Below are 12383 nucleotides of genomic sequence, written 5' to 3' on the forward strand. Positions count from 1 at the left end.
CTTTTATGTTTGTGTAATTCTGGGTTTTCTGTTTTATGTCAATTTTAGAAGACAAGGCATCAAAACAGTATGAGGAAATACACTCTATGTAAAGCTGATTAAAAGGTCCTTATTAACTTTTCCCCATCAGCAAAAATTCTGTTTTGTCAAATGCAAACCATTTTATAGGACTGCATCAACTCCAAACCCAAAAATTTAGGGGGAAACATTGCATTTTGACTTTCACATTAATGCTACCTGCAGAGAGAGAATTAGCCTTGGGAGTCAAAACAGAATAAATTGAATGCTACAAAAAAACCCCACCCACATTTAAAGCATCCTGAAAAAGATTGCATACTTTTTTTCATCAGACTATTCATTTTGCATGAAGTTTTAGCTCTCAATTCAAGCTTACAACAATTTTTAAATAAGAAACTTTCCCAACCACATTTACAGTTCTCTTGAATTAATCAGAAGTAGAGCTTTCAGTATCTTACCGTGACATTTCCAGACCAGATTTCACAGACTCCAAAAGGCTTCAGAAGGCCAGCTGCAAATTAGCACATTGCAGAAAATACCTTTTTTTCAGCCTCACTAGATTACAGTGGGTTTTACTCTTCTCTGCTGGCTGGACTGCAGGCAGGATGAGTTAGAGAAAGCAACCAGCAGCTCTCGAGTTGAAGCAAAGTAGGCCCAAGCTGGATGGCACTGCCTGCCATCAGCCACAACAGGCAGCAGCTGCTGCTGCGCTGCTTTGCCTGAATTTAAATTGTCTGGCTCTGCAAGTGGTAGGGTCTGTTGTCTTCTTCTCACCTGGTATTCCTTGTGTCATGTGCAACAGCACCATACCCGCACTGGCCACTGCAAAGCCACCTTTTGCAGTGGTTTTACCTTTTGCAAAAGGTTTTACCTTTTGCATTGGTTTTACAGAGACAGAAAAGTCAGGCAAGAAGCCTGAACTATTCCTGGTGTGGGTGAGGACAGCATTCACGTGCAGCTACAGAATAAAGTGCTTCTCTACAGCAGTCTCTGGTCCTCCCTACACAGAGCCGCATGACCTCTTTTTTGTTGTTCCTGGATCTGGGCAAGTTTCTTGCTTTGTAACAGGTTTTCGGCAAGGCAGGCAGCAGGGGTGAAGGGAGTGAAGGGACAAATGTCAGAATGTACCCTTGTGAGAGGCCTTGGCTGCAATGTCCTTTTATTTTAGTTTCTAGAAGAGGTCTGTAAGTTTTATGCCAAAACAATACTTTTTAGAATTAATCTGAACTGGGCAGGGAACATTTTTTCCATTTTAATTTCTTTTCTTTCAGCCTGTGAGAGGATCACTGTCCCAGCCCATTCTGATCCATAGCATATCCACAAATACAGCAGGGATCAACAGCACACACACTTCCCCCCTCCCCCCCCCCCTTAAAAATTTTCTCTTCCAGCTTCCACTTGCAGCTGAGGAATTCAGGCCAAAAAACTCTGCCCCTTTCTGTCTTCTGTACGATATCAACGTTCATTGCACCAGCTACTTCAGCAAGCACAAGTGCACACACATAACAGCACCAGCATGACACCGATCGATGCTAAACACCTGAATGCTCTGCTGAAATGCCCTTACATGACTACCTGGCCAGGCTCACATCTCGGTGGCAGGCAGGACCTTGCTGCCAGGGCAGGCAGTCGAGTAATTTCAGGAGCGATGCAACTGTAATCGCAAAACTATTCTTCAAAGGGCTGTTTCCATCGTGGATGTTGAAGTAGAGTTTCTCCAAACAAAGTTTCACTAATATCCACTGGGGAAAAAGCCAGGCATGCAGGGATGGTTGTGCCTGCAGGTGAATCCCATCTGTGGGACCTGTGTGCTTTGAGGATAGCCCAGGTTTTCAGGTGCTCCTGATGGTGTGAGTTGGGCTCCCCTGCTTGTGCCGCAGGGACAGGCACCATCTCCGTGAACCCCAAAAGCTCCAGCATATCTCTCAGAAGGCGTTGACCTAGGTGCTGCCTTCTCTCAGCCTAAAAGGGCTAAAATCTCTGCCTGTTTGTTGCTCCAGGATGCTCTAAACCTTGGGCTATTGCAGACTGCCCCTGGGAAGGGCACTTCCCACAGGGATGCTCATGGTGGGGCAGAAGGAGGGGTCATGGTGTGGGCAAGACGGTAGGACTTCTCCGGCCGGGCCAGCAACAGGCAAGACACGAGCTCTGTAGCCTGATGGGCAGAACACACCACCAGCAGGAGGAAAACTGCTTCCTGAAATTATCCCAGGATAATTTTCTTTTTTATTCAATGACTGTTTAATGTAAAATGCATTAAAAGCTTAGGAGCAAAATGTGAAAACATATGGAGTGAAGATGTTTAGGCAAATTGACAAATACAGCCCTACCTCCCTGGAAAGTCTTACAAAAGTCTTAGAAGCTCCTTGGATTTAAATATGCCCTCGGCTTTCGTTGTCCCCTATTTTGTTCTAGACAGCTTTTGGGAATATCACTGCTCAGAATACTCTGTTTTATAAGGGTTTGAATATCCCCTGAGTTCCATTTATTTTAAGAATTGTCAAATTATCAAGGTCATAGATATAATCCTAGTGTTTACAGAAAACCTAAACTTTTAACTGGCATGTCTTAATGCTCTAAGGGGAGTTCAGTTGCAGCTGATGTTTCATCTGTACTCTCCATTCAGAATCCCACAACTACATGACTACGTTTGTAATCTCCTGATGTTTTTGAGTTGTAAAAGTTTGCTATTTTCTCCTTCGATGAGTGGTCGGTAAAATGGAAAGATAAAAATAAAACAAAGGCAAAGAAAAACATTAAAGTAATATTTCAGGAAAGTGATTTCTTTCAAAGTATTTTTAATTTTTACATGATTCAAAATAACTTCACATACAGTAACCACTCAAACCAACTGACTCATCTTCATGTCCACATGCTTTCTTTAAAAACAGAAAACTCTTTTTTTTTTCCCCCCCCATGTTCAAAACATAACATTTTGCTGGAACAGATGCCTTATTTGAGCAAAGTGCCACATTTCTGTAATATTTAAAATGATGTTTCAATTTAACCAAGATGTGACTAATAGTCAATGAGTAGGAAAAGTTACCAGACTTGTGTTTTTGTCCAGTACCAGTGACATTACTGTGAACCATCCTGCTAAGTGCTGTTTAATAACGACTCATGGCTGGACAGTATTTCTTGCTTTCTTAGTTATTACTTTGTTTATTAGCTTTGCTCGCAGGAGCTGACCAGTACAAAGTAATGAGGTGAGGCTGTAATCTTGGGCTAATACTGACTTTTTAATGATTCACTTGTTGTTCTTCTGTCTTATTTTTATAATCTCCATCTTATCCCTTCTGCTTTTAAACCTTTTGAAAAACCACCTACTCTAGTAGCTCAAAGAATCCAGCCCCCTGTGAAGAACTCAATGCTTTTAAGTCACTTTTTGCTTTTCTATTTTTCCAGCAGCAGCACATCTGTCTCTGAAAGGTTTTAAGTGTCTTTGTAACTAATACGAGAGGAACCTCAAAGTTTTATTTGCTTTGGCTCAGTTAAAGTCTTTGGTTTCTAGCTGCTTGTTCAATCCTCCTGGAACTGCAAAAATAGATGGGGAATCTCAGAATGTTTCACTGTGTTTTTGTCACCTCCCTGTATCCAGTAGGAAATTTCACAAGAGCCTTCTTTATAGTAAACTGACATTTCTGTTAATGGATCTACATCTTAGCTGTAGACTTAGCTGCAGACCTACACTGGCCAACTCAGCTGTAATCATCGCAAGACCTGGGAGCAGAGATGGAGGAATAACAGCATCCCATCCTTATCCCACATCTGCCACTTCGGGAGACAGAATTTGGTTATTGTTTTGAGTCTAATCCAACAACCCAAGATTTCCATGCAGATGACAGACACTGTTACACAGTGTTGGTTAATTTTTTTCAAATTTCTTGAGTTTTATTACCACAGTGTGCTTGGGAATTGAGCCTCTGGTGTTTACTATCCAGAAGTTCTCTAGAGATGTAAAAGTACAATTTAGAATATAGCTTTCTTTTGGGAGCCCTTTTTCCCCACCCAAATGACAAAACCATAACATTTTATGAAGAGAAAGACACCCCATGTGCTGGAAAAGACACATGGAGAAGAGTCAGCACAGCAGTGTCATGAAGTTGCACCACTATTTTAATCATACAGCTTACAAACAAGGAGCATGAACACGTGCCATCTGGTCACAAGAATATAATGTCTAAGCAACAAGACTATCTACGTTGACTATGGGCATAGCTAGGCACGTAGGTAAGGCATATATGTAGCAGGGTCCATAGATTATGGGGATACACTGAGCATTGCTGATTGGCAGTGGTCCTTCCCGCACCCCGGCCCACACCGTCTGCTCCACCGCTGGCTGATGCCGACTCCTGTCTGAGCAGCCTGCCCAGCAGCTCTGCGATTGCAGGACTGCCCAGCCTCTGTCACCTCAAAGTCGATGCTTAAGTGATATGCAATGAATTCTCACTGTTTCCATAATTTCGATAATCTAATAACAACTCTGGTCATTATGGGATTTGGAAACAGATGATTTCATCTCGAAAAGGCATGAGAAATCCACACAGATGTTTAATATCTCAGAGCTGAGCATCAAATCCAATAAATCCTCAGTCCAGAGCAATGTAATTCTGTTAGTCCCTAGGAAATGGAGAAAACAAGAGGTCCTTTTCATGCATCTTTAGTTTCCACACCCTAATATCTATGCAAATGCTGTATGTCTCTGTAGTTATTTTCTGTACAGTGTGTTAAAGGAGTCAATAGTTAGTCAAGATTATCAAAAGATTTCTAAAGGTGGATAGGCACTGACCAGTGCCAGAGAAACTCTGGCAGATTTACACCGGTTTAGACCAGCTAGGAAACTGAATTTTTACTAAATAATACTAACATTTAGGGGCACTGGAGCTGATTCTCACTATGAAAACTCGGAGTTACTTCCTTTGGTTTTACCTGTAGCTAAATCTGCCCCCTGAATTTCCATGCCAGGCAGTGGTACTGGCCAGTTCCATGCTCAGCTGCCAATGATACATCTCATGGTTATAGTGAGATTGAAGTTACCTGGGAAAGAGAAGGCAACCTAGATCATCTGGATATCTGAGATGATACACTGTGGTGCACATTGGCAAAGCGGAATAACAAAGAAAAGCTCTCACGAGATCACCTAAATTTACATTTATTAAAATCTACCAGATTTAGACTAGCACTGTTATGTTTCCTTCCAGTTACCTGGCCTGATTTTCACAAGGTCCACATGTGCACGTCTCAACTGTGTCTTCCATTAAATAGGAGCGCAAATGCTGCCGGTTGTTTTATAGTCACTAATGCTTGTTTTATTGGACCTCTAAAGACAGTGTTACTCAGGCTTATCTCCACCCTCATTTGCGTCAATCATAGGTATAATGGCACAGACACTCTAAGAAGATGTATTAAAGCACCAAGAAAATGAAACAAATAGATCAGGGGTTTGGTCTGTTAGCATCTGTACCTCCTGATGCATTCTCCTTTTACCCTTTTCCAAGGCAGATCTGAATTGGTGTGGCAGACACACATTCCCCAGCCAGCTGAGAGCTGGAATTTGGTCCAGGGCAGAATTCAAACACTCTGGTTCACGTCTAGCTCAGTGCAATACCCCTAATATATATGCAGGCTACAGGTGAACTTGCATCTTTCTCCACAGTGCAGGTCACCTCTAATCCTGGTGTATTATTTCCTAACACTAAAAAATTGGAGTTCTTGAATGAGCTCAGCACACAAATCACATATAACCAATGAAGTAATCTCATCAGGTGTTTATTTTTGTCATTAGTAGAAATATCAACAAGAAGTCTTAAATCACCAGGTGAGTCACCAGCAGGGAGGTATGTCATCACAGGAACTGCAGAGCATCTCCTTGTTTGGCCTCATTATCTAGTCATTTTTGCTAAGAGGAATTTAAAAAATAAATCTTCTCAGAGAGCAGGAAAACCCCACGACATCCCAGGATGATGAAGAAAGGAAAGTACATCTTGTGTCATCGAAGCAAGACAGCCACCAAAATGTGTACTGTGAATGACACAGAGGGGTTTCTCCATAATAAAACGCATGCTGCCGGCTACTCGCAGTGATTAACTCTGTCTCACAGACAGGAAGCAAGGCTCACATATTCCCCCTTTAAACCATCTTGGTTATTTTAAGTGTATCAGATCCTCTTCCTGTTTACCTCCAGGGTAGCAACAGCCATCACATAAGACAGATATGACCCTTATTACGCTGGACTTTTCCCTTTCTCCAAGTAGTAAGAAACTTCCCCGAATTGACTAAAGGCTTTGTGTTAGCATTGTGAATGGCAGCTTTTGGTCAATGAAAAGGGAAGTATTTCTCTGCTTACTTTACCATATTTGGACGCCTCTTGAAATCTGTGGGTTTTAGGTTCAGTTGTGAAATTGCAAAGATCTTTGCTCGGGTGGGGGGAGGCAGGGGGAGGGGGGGCTCATACGCCTGCTCTGGCTTCACTGAAGTCAGCACGGCTCATCTGAGCAGACCTCGTTTTAGGAGTTAAAAGCGAAATTAAAGACCTGCGGTCCAATTTCCATTTGGCGCTGGCCAAACGTGATGCCAAAACTAGTCTATGGTTTCAGATCTTATTTCCCTTGTTGCCCTAAAAATCAGGAAAAGGATTTATCCTTAAAGAAGTGTCTTCATACTTTGCGTAACAGCAGACTTTGTTTTAGAAATTTTCAATTCAGAAGGGAGGAGAAGGCAGAAAGTACTATCCAAAAGTTGAAGATGACATTAGACAAATTCAGACTGGAAATACGTACAAACATTTAACAAGAAAGGCTTGTCACCACTGGAATTACTGATCCTTCACCATTTTCTGTCTTTGACCATGGCTCAGATCTCTTTCTAAGAGACATGCAGTTGTTCCTGAGCTTCCAAACTGCGATACGGATTGCATCAGTGTGCAAGCTATGCCAAAGCAAGGAGCTGCTGTTGCTGACGGTAGTACTCGATAGTGCCATGAGGTATGGGACATGGGAGAAAACAAATGCGTGGACACACGCACATACACACACGCAGAGAGGAGAATTTAGTCTGCCTTTCCTCAGGAGACAATGTTACCCACTGGAATGGGAAAGCCAAGGTGATCCATGCAGCTCAAAAAGATTTACCAAGTACAGAATCTAAAATGTAAACTCTAAAATGTCTTGAGAAAGTGTATCAGCAGGATATTCAGTAGGTCTTACTCAGTACCGAGTCAGTAGTAGCTCCCATCGAGGTGGATGCTAAATTTGCTCAATAAGAAGTGACTAAAACATAGAGAATAAACTTGCAGGTCTCTCTCCAGCTCCCACTACCACTAATGGCAAATTAGCTACATACCACAGAATTAAAATTTTTCGTATTGTGAGAGATGGGTGACTCTCTGGAGTGGAGGCTGAGACTTTATCCCCCACTACAGAGTCTGGCAGTGAGGCTTCTGAAATCTATTATTCCATTTGAGCTTTATTTTGACCTTCCAAATTTGACAGGGGATGGACAATGAGATTCTGCCACCAATTCTACTCTCCCCAGTTGCCACCAAAAAACCCCCCTATTTTTTGTATTTGTAATTTTTTTCTTGACCAGAGGCCGTAATGGCAAAAGGCTAAGCACTTCATTAATCAATCTAATGAAAAAAAATTCCGAACATACAGCAAGATCTGGATTCCAGTGTCAGGCCAAAACCATCGCTCTGGCTGCCATGACCTTGATGCTATCAAGATCAAAAGCTACTGAAGTGCTCTCTCTCGACATAGTCTAAAAGTAGATGGAAGGTCTGTTTTTCAGAAGGAAACAAGCCCTCAGAAGGGAAGTCCTGTTTAAAAAAATAGAGAAATACCCATTTCTTTTTGCCAGCTCTTTATATATTTAGCATAAATATTAACTTGAGGTTACAAGAGCATTCAAGGAGTGTTCAGAGAAGTCTCCCATGCAAGTATTTGAGCAATATTTCATTCAGGTTCCTCAGGAGCCAGCATTTTGAAACCAAGAACCCAAAGATAATCCAGAGCTATCTTTTCTCCATTTAAGTGCATGTATCTATGTGCTGGCCACTAAAAGTGGTAACTAGCACACTTTTCATGTAACTGTATGTACAAGTATATTTTAATACATTTAGTTCCCATCATGTCTCATACCGTCAATAAAAGAATAAATAAAAAATAAAGTTTCCTCATATTTTCCCCAAACAAAAAGGAAAGGAAACTTTAGTCTGGGATGAAGCAGAAGAATATTTTGAGCCCCCGTGAATATTTTTGTTTTGTTCAAAGTTTAATACCTAATATATAGTGTTATAAGGACATCATTTTACTTTCAGAACAAAAATATTATAACTTTTCCTTCCAAATGATATATTGCTGAAAAAAACCATTGCACTCCTCTCTCTTACAGGAAACACTCACTGAATTTCTCCTTTTTTCTCCAAAATGCAGTCTGTCTTTATTTTTTTGACAGTCACATACAAAGTGCTGTACTACTGATCACGGAAGCAGATGAAACATTCGGCAGCACTGAACACAAAGGAGTAGATGTTGCAGTACTGAAGGATTTTTTTCTTTCTTTCATAGTTTTTCTGCTGGAACAAGATTACTGTATACACACACCTTGTCTAGGAAATGGACCTCAGCTCCTTTCAAATATTAGAATACCTTTCCCAAAACCTTTGGACTAGGCTCCAAAAGAATCCAAATTGTGAGTGCTTCCCACTCAGCGAGTACCCCCAACGCACCGCCCTCCCCCCCTGCCACGTATCAGCACAGGCTGAACGCACAAATGACCTTCGCTAACCAGGCGCCGCTGTCTAACGCGGGAGAAGAGCAAACACTCCCATTCGGGGGAATTCATTCTTCAAAATGCGAGAAAAAAGAGCTGCCCTAACAAAAACGGTGCGGTTGTACCAGGGTCCCGGGATGCCCCGAGAGCCACGCACAGGTGACAGCGCGCGGTCGCCACGGGAAGTCACGGCGGCAAGAGGAGGACCTGTCCCGGAGGAGGGCTTGGAGGATATGCAGAGGCTTCAGCCCTGGCCTTTTGTCGAAGAAACGCTCTCACACGTGTTCGAATACTGCATCATTTCAGCAGAGAGGGAAAGGCTTCCAAGCTGCACAATTATGCTATTGTAATCGCGCGGCACAGGCCAAATTAGACAGAGTAGCTCTGTTTTCCTGAATCCGGTTTTATAAGCTACATTCTAGCGGCGCTCTATTACGCTGCTATGCAGAAGTGTCTGGCATTGTTTCCATCACAAACAAATCTTTATGTCCTAAATTCATGTTGGACGGAAACTTGGCTTCCAAGGCCTAAACCTAAGAATTACATTTGTTTGTTTAAACAAATTTGAGGGAAAACATACTTGGCCATCTTTGAGTTATATGATGACAAGATGATTTAGATTTCCCATAAAAGACATAATTCTTTTTCCCTCCTCATGCCAAACAATGATGCTTTCTTATAGCTGGACAGTTGCTGGCTAGAAGAACAAACCTATCGAGAAAAGCCAAATCTCAGCTATATTGATTAGGGCAGCAGATGCTGAGCACCTCACAGGATGTGATTCTTTCTTTGGAAAAGTGAAGACAAAGGTTTATCTCCTACATTTATAAGACTGCACTTTCATTTCTCTGATGCTGCTCTGTGTAAAGCTAAATTGGAATTGATGTACTTTGACTGTGTTGCGTACTATTGGAACGATTTTATCTTCCCTAAACAGCGCATATTTACAAACTGCTACTGTAATAAGCCATCCTCGAAAGGAAACATCCTAAGGAAGGTACAATTGAAATATATAAGAAACGCAACCAAAACTCAATTTTCCACTTTTTCACAACAAAGTATCCTTTATGCTTTAAGTAAAGCACTACCAAAAAAGAAAATGATGGTGGCATTCTACACCCAACACCAAAAAAAATCAGATCTTTCTGTTAAGTCCTTGAACTGATATGTACTTTTTTTCCTTATTATATCTTTGTAGAATAAGTGAAAAAAATGCTTTATATATCACTTAAGTAAGCAAATTATCCCTCAGAGAAAATATTGTAGTCTAAGTGTATTCATTCATCTTCTCTGTATATTGCAGAAGTTGTGTCATTTTGGGTTATCTACGTGATTTCATATATTGATTCAATCCCACTAATAACTGGCACTGAAGTATCACAGAGGAACAGGAAAAATTAGAAATCATTAGTAAAGCCTTCTCTGAAACAAGAGACAAAAGCAACCTTAGCAAATGCTTCATTATCAATCCACCTTTATTACCTATTTTATCTCCTATCACATTTCATTCGGTTGTGATCTAGACTCTACAAGGCTGTATCACAGAGGAGAATAAACAGTACTTCATAGAAAAAACAAATACATATTCTCAGAAAAGCACACTGGTGATGCTCCTTTGAAGGTATTTTAGACATTCCACTACCTTTAAAAACCACTGGGTCAGGAGACAATAGAAGTATATGTGAAAATTTAAAATTTACAAGATATATTGCTTCACAGGAAAAGTTGAAGCTCTTCTGCTTTACTGAAATCAAGCCTCTAGTGTATAGGAACAAGCAGGTCAGCCATGCAGTTCTTGATAGACTGGGGCTTGACTGACCATCTTCTTGCTTAGGAAGATTCTCACAAATCAGTCTTTACATCTCAGCCAGACCTACCAGCTAATTGCCTTTTCCAAATTATCTCTTAGGATTTAATTTCCAGTACTGAATATTTGTTCTTGGCAGCCTCAGAGCAACTCAGAAATACAGATTAAACAAACCATTACATGCTTAGACACCTGCTACTCTATGCTATACAATTAACAGAGAGTCAAGTCTCAACAAATGATTTAGTTTGCTCATTGTTATGTTTAAGCAAGTGCTTACCATTTAAAATAAAGCGATTCCGAGCAGTTTCCATTATGGAGCTATCTGTTCTTAATCTCATCATTCACTACAGCAGTGGCCAGAAGTGGATTTTCCATCCTGACTAGATCATAGTTTACTTTGACATAGTAATTATCTATTATTCCCATGTATACTGTTTGTTTATAGGTTCAATACCACATTCTTCTTTCTAAACAGAAGCGACAGTATTTGCTGAAGACAAACCAAACAATGAGTTGGCATGAAGAAAAATACTGGTAGTCATTGAAACTGTCACAGTTTAAAGACCTCCAAGCCAGGCATGCAAGTGCTTTTGGATAGAGGAAGGAAATTAAGAAGCCACATGGTGAGCTAAGAAGCTGACACTAGCCAAGAAAGGGCTTTGCAAGATGTTTGCAAAAGTTTACCCAACTTTTCCAAGTCTCTAAGGATCACCTGGACCTCCCACTGGAATTATCAGCATCTCTCTAAATTCATTGATACTTTCACACTTCTCTCTGACTTTGGGATACATACCCGCACTCTTCCCCTTACAAAGAAAGCACCTATACATCTCACCGGCTTACTGTGCTAAAGCAACCAATAGTCAACTTCTTCCCAGTGCTACAACCTTGAAAAGTACCAAGCAGCATGCCTTGCTCATCAGCTCAAAGCACTGAGTCTCACTCTTCCTTGGGACTTTTTCATATTCCTCTAATTTATCTGGCTGGCTTCCACTACGAAGTGCCACAGCGCTTCTCTTCAGAACCAGTCGTTAGTTGATTTCTCTGATCTTGCACCAATAACAACCACCACTTTCAGAAATTGTCTTTTTCCCCACTAGTGCCCTCTTCGTTTTTTTCTAAAAAAAAAAAATCACAGGGTGAGCAATTGATTTTTGTCTTCTTCAAAGCCTTCACTTACTACCCATCACAAAATCTGACTCCTTACTGCATGCACTGCTTGTTGCTTCTTCCTAAGGAGGGAAGTCGAAATTGATACAGCTGACATTCAGCTCTCTTTTAAAAAAGCCAATTTCCCTTTGTGGGGTGAAGTAAATATGTACGTTAAATCTTTCAGCACTAGCTAAAATAATTCATTACAGTTTCCTACTGAAGGGAAATGAGGAAGGTAATCTCTATGTGGAAGTGTGACAAAGTAACACCTGGAGATTTGACATGATTAGCCCTGATATTTGTGAGGAAACCAGGGGCAGAAGGCAAGGCAGTTTCCAGTCAGAATGAATGCACGCTGGAACTAGTCAGGAGCAGCTCGCATTGGTCTGCCCCCGTGCTTCTGTCAGCGCCATATTGATCTAGTCCTCATGTTAAAGAAAGAGTTTTTAAGTTAAACTGGAAACAGCAAAAGGATATCCTAATAAGAAGCACGTGCATGCACACTCACTTGCACACACGCGCGCACGCGCGCACACATACATTTTCTTGACACTAACGGGCACCTGGAGATTGGTTTCAGTGTTCAGCATCGCAGTTCTCTGCAAACATTTAGAGGGAAACAGAATGCATG

The sequence above is a fragment of the Grus americana genome, chromosome 2 (assembly GCF_028858705.1).
Source record: "Grus americana isolate bGruAme1 chromosome 2, bGruAme1.mat, whole genome shotgun sequence".
In the NCBI taxonomy this organism is placed as follows: Eukaryota; Metazoa; Chordata; class Aves; order Gruiformes; family Gruidae; genus Grus; species Grus americana.